We start from the raw sequence: 6,151 nt of genomic DNA, 5'->3' as shown, positions 1-6,151 counted from the left end.
AGGAGAAGATAGAGGATAGGATAGGATAGTGGATAGGATACGATAGAGGATAGGATAGAGAAGAGGATACGATAGAGGATAGGGGATTGGATCGGATACAGGATAGGAGACGGTAGAGGATTGGATAGGATAGAGGATAGGATAGGATAGAGGATAGCATAGGATAGAGGATAGGATAGGATAGAGGATAACATAGGGGATTGGATAGGATAGAGGATAGGAGACGATAGAGGACATGATAGGTTTGATGATAGGATAGGAAAGAGGACAGGATAGGATACTGGATACGATATTATAGAGGATACGATATTATAGAGGATAGGATAGGATAGAGGATAGGATAGGATAGAGGATAAGATAGGATAGAGGATAGGATAGGATAGAGGATAGGATAGGATAGAGGATAGGAGAAGATAGAGGATAGGATAGGATAGAGGATACGATACGATAGAGGATAGGATAGAGAATAAGATAGGATAGAGGATACGATACGATAGAGGATAGGATAGAGAATAGGATAGGATAGAGGATAGGGGATTGGATCGGATACAGGATAGGAGACGGTAGAGGATTGGATAGGATAGAGGATAGGATAGGATAGAGGATATTATAGGATAGAGGATAGAATAGGATGGAGGATAGGATAGGATAGAGGATAGGATAGGATAAAGGATAGGATAGGATAGAGGATAGGATAGGATAGAGGATTGGATAGGATAGAGGATAGGATAGGATAGAGGATAGAATAGGATGGAGGATAGGATAGGATAGATGATATTATAGGAAAGAGGGTAGGATAGGATAGAGGATAGGATAGGATAGAGGATAGGAGAAGATAGAGGATAGGATAGGATAGAGGATACGATACGATAGAGGATAGGATAGAGAATAAGATAGGATAGAGGATACGATACGATAGAGGATAGGATAGGATAGAGGATAGGATAGGATAGAGGATTGGATAGGATAGAGGATAGGAGACGGTAGAGGATTGGATAGGATAGAGGATATGTTAGGATAGAGGATCGGATAGGATAGAGGATAGGATAGGATAGATGATATTATAGGAAAGAGGATAGGATATGATAGAGGATACGATATTATAGAGGATAGGATAGGATAGGGGATAACATAGGTTATTGGATAGGATAGAGGATAGGATAGGATTGATGATAGGATAGGAAAGAGGACATGATAGGATACAGGATACGATATTATAGAGGATAGGATAGGATAGAGGATAGGATAGGATAGAGGATAGGATAGGATAGAGGATAGGATAGGATAGATGATATTATAGGAAAGAGGATAGGATAGGATAGAGGATAGGATAGGATAGAGGATAGGAGAAGATAGAGGATAGGATAGGATAGTGGATAGGATACGATAGAGGATAGGATAGAGAAGAGGATACGATAGAGGATAGGGGATTGGATCGGATACAGGATAGGAGACGGTAGAGGATAGGATAGGATAGAGGATAGGATAGGATAGAGGATAGCATAGGATAGAGGATAGGATAGGATAGAGGATAACATAGGGGATTGGATAGGATAGAGGATAGGAGACGATAGAGGACATGATAGGTTTGATGATAGGATAGGAAAGAGGACAGGATAGGATACTGGATACGATATTATAGAGGATACGATATTATAGAGGATAGGATAGGATAGAGGATAGGATAGGATAGAGGATAAGATAGGATAGAGGATAGGATAGGATAGAGGATAGGATAGGATAGAGGATAGGAGAAGATAGAGGATAGGATAGGATAGAGGATACGATACGATAGAGGATAGGATAGAGAATAAGATAGGATAGAGGATACGATACGATAGAGGATAGGATAGAGAATAGGATAGGATAGGGGATTGGGGATTGGATCGGATACAGGATAGGAGACGGTAGAGGATTGGATAGGATAGAGGATAGGATAGGATAGAGGATATTATAGGATAGAGGATAGAATAGGATGGAGGATAGGATAGGATAGAGGATAGGATAGGATAGAGGATAGGATAGGATAGAGGATTGGATAGGATAGAGGATAGGATAGGATAGAGGATAGGATAGGATAGAGGATATGTTAGGATAGAGGATAGGATAGGATAGAGGATAGGGTAGGATAGATGATATTATAGGAAAGAGGATAGGATATGATAGAGGATACGATATTATAGAGGATAGGATAGGATAGGGGATAACATAGGTTATTGGATAGGATAGAGGATAGGATAGGATTGATGATAGGATAGGAAAGAGGACAGGATAGGATACAGGATACGATATTATAGAGGATAGGATAGGATAGAGGATAGGATAGGATAGAGGATAGGATAGGATAGAGGATAGGATAGGATAGAGGATAGGATAGGATAGAGGATAGGATAGGATAGAGGATAGGATAGGATAGAGGATAGGAGAAGATAGAGGATAGGATAGGATAGTGGATAGGATACGATAGAGGATAGGATAGAGAAGAGGATACGATAGACGATAGAGGATTGGATCGGATACAGGATAGGAGACGGTAGAGGATTGGATAGGATAGAGGATAGGATAGGATAGAGGATAGCATAGGATAGAGGATAGGATAGGATAGAGGATAACATAGGGGATTGGATAGGATAGAGGATAGGAGACGATAGAGGACATGATAGGATTGATGATAGGATAGGAAAGAGGACAGGATAGGATACTGGATACGATATTATAGAGGATACGATATTATAGAGGATAGGATAGGATAGAGGATAGGATAGGATAGAGGATAGCATAGGATAGAGGATAGGAGAAGATAGAGGATAGGATAGGATAGTGGATAGGATACGATAGAGGATAGGATAGAGAAGAGGATACGATAGAGGATAGGGGATTGGATCGGATACAGGATAGGAGACGGTAGAGGATTGGATAGGATAGAGGATAGGATAGGATAGAGGATAGCATAGGATAGAGGATAGGATAGGATAGAGGATAACATAGGGGATTGGATAGGATAGAGGATAGGAGACGATAGAGGACATGATAGGTTTGATGATAGGATAGGAAAGAGGACAGGATAGGATACTGGATACGATATTATAGAGGATACGATATTATAGAGGATAGGATAGGATAGAGGATAGGATAGGATAGAGGATAGGATAGGATAGAGGATAGGAGAAGATAGAGGATAGGATAGGATAGTGGATAGGATACGATAGAGGATAGGATAGAGAAGAGGATACGATAGACGATAGAGGATTGGATCGGATACAGGATAGGAGACGGTAGTGGATTGGATAGGATAGAGGATAGGATAGGATAGAGGATAGCATAGGATAGAGGATAGGATAGGATAGAGGATAACATAGGGGATTGGATAGGATAGAGGATAGGAGACGGTAGAGGATTGGATAGGTTTGATGATAGGATAGGAAAGAGGACAGGATAGGATACTGGATACGATATTATAGAGGATACGATATTATAGAGGATAGGATAGGATAGAGGATAGGATAGGATAGAGGATAAGATAGGATAGAGGATAGGATAGGATAGAGGATAGGAAAGGATAGAGCAGGATAGGATAGAGGATAGGATAGAGGATAGGAGAGAGGATTGGATAGGATAGAGGATATTATAGGATAGAGGATAGGATAGGATAGCGGATAGGATAGGATGGAGTATAGGATAGAATTGAGGATAGGATAGGGTTGAGGATAGGATAGGAAAGAGGATAGGATAGGATAGATGATATTATAGGATAGAGGATAGGATAGGATGGAGGATAGGATAGGATATAGGATAGGATAGGATAGAGGATAGGATAGGATAGAGAATAAGATAGGATAGAGGATACGATACGATAGAGGATAGGATAGAGAATAGGATAGGATAGAGGATAGGGGATTGGATCGGATACAGGATAGGAGACGGTAGAGGATTGGATAGGATAGAGGATAGGATAGGATAGAGGATATTATAGGATAGAGGATAGAATAGGATGGAGGATAGGATAGGATAGAGGATAGGATAGGATAGAGGATAGGATAGGATAGAGGATGGGATAGGATAGAGGATATGTTAGGATAGAGGATAGGATAGGATAGAGGATAGGATAGGATAGATGATATTATAGGAAAGAGGATAGGATATGATAGAGGATACGATATTATAGTGGATAGGATAGGATAGAGGATAGCATAGGATAGAGGATAGGATAGGATAGAGGATAACATAGGGGATTGGATAGGATAGAGGATAGGAGACGATAGAGGACATGATAGGTTTGATGATAGGATAGGAAAGAGGACAGGATAGGATACTGGATACGATATTATAGAGGATACGATATTATAGAGGATAGGATAGGATAGAGGATAGGATAGGATAGAGGATAAGATAGGATAGAGGATATTATAGGATAGAGGATAGAATAGGATGGAGGATAGGATAGGATAGAGGATAGGATAGGATAGAGGATAGGATAGGATAGAGGATTGGATAGGATAGAGGATAGGATAGGATAGAGGATAGGATAGGATAGAGGATATGTTAGGATAGAGGATAGGATAGGATAGAGGATAGGATAGGATAGATGATATTATAGGAAAGAGGATAGGATATGATAGAGGATACGATATTATAGAGGATAGGATAGGATAGGGGATAACATAGGGGATTGGATAGGATAGAGGATAGGATAGGATTGATGATAGGATAGGAAAGAGGACAGGATAGGATACAGGATACGATATAATAGAGGATATGATATTATAGAGGATAGGATAGGATAGAGGATAGGATAGGATAGAGGATAGGATAGGATAGAGGATAGGATAGGATAGAGGATAGGATAGGATAGTGGATAGGATACGATAGAGGATAGGATAGAGAAGAGGATACGATAGAGGATAGGGGATTGGATCGGATACAGGATAGGAGACGGTAGAGGATTGGATAGGATAGAGGATAGGATAGGCTAGAGGATAGCATAGGATAGAGGATAGGATAGGATAGAGGATAACATAGGGGATTGGATAGGATAGAGGATAGGAGACGATAGAGGACATGATAGGATTGATGATAGGATAGGAAAGAGGACAGGATAGGATACTGGATACGATATTATAGAGGATACGATATTATAGAGGATAGGATAGGATAGAGGATAGGATAGGATAGAGGATAAAATAGGATAGAGGATAGGATAGGATAGAGGATAGGATAGGATAGAGCAGGATAGGATAGAGGATAGGATAGAGGATAGGAGAGAGGATTGGATAGGATAGAGGATATTATAGGATAGAGGATAGGATAGGATAGCGGATAGGATAGGATGGAGTATAGGATAGAATTGAGGATAGGATAGGGTTGAGGATAGGATAGGAAAGAGGATAGGATAGGATAGATGATATTATAGGATAGAGGATAGGATAGGATGGAGGATAGGATAGGATAGAGGATAGGATATAGGATTGGATAGGATAGAGGATAGGATCGGATAGAGGATAGGATAGGATGGAGGATAGGATAGGATAGAGGATAGGATATAGGATTGGATAGGATAGAGGATAGGATCGGATAGAGGATAGGATAGGAAAGAGGACAGGATAGGATAGAGGATAGGATAGGATAGAGGATAGGATAGGATAGAGGATAGGATAGGATATAGGATAGGATAGGATAGAGGATAGGATAGGATCGAGGATAGGGGATTGGATCGGATACAGGATAGGAGACGGTAGAGGATTGGATAGGATAGAGGATAGGATAGGATAGAGGATATTATAGGATAGAGGATAGAATAGGATGGAGGATAGGATAGGATGGAGGATAGGACAGGATAGATGATATTATAGGAAAGAGGATAGGATAGGATAGAGGATAGGATAGGATAGAGGATAGGAGAAGATAGAGGATAGGATAGGATAGTGGATAGGATACGATAGAGGATAGGATAGAGAAGAGGATACGATAGAGGATAGGGGATTGGATCGGATACAGGATAGGAGACGGTAGAGGATTGGATAGGATAGAGGATAGGAGAAGATAGAGGATAGGATAGGATAGAGGATACGATACGATAGAGGATAGGATAGAGAATAAGATAGGATAGAGGATACGATACGATAGAGGATAGGATAGAGAATAGGATAGGATA

Source organism: Halictus rubicundus, unplaced genomic scaffold (genome assembly GCF_050948215.1).
Source record: "Halictus rubicundus isolate RS-2024b unplaced genomic scaffold, iyHalRubi1_principal scaffold0026, whole genome shotgun sequence".
NCBI classification, from domain to species: domain Eukaryota; kingdom Metazoa; phylum Arthropoda; class Insecta; order Hymenoptera; family Halictidae; genus Halictus; species Halictus rubicundus.
The sequence above is the reverse complement of the archived record's forward strand: the minus strand, read 5'-3'. Positions refer to the sequence as shown.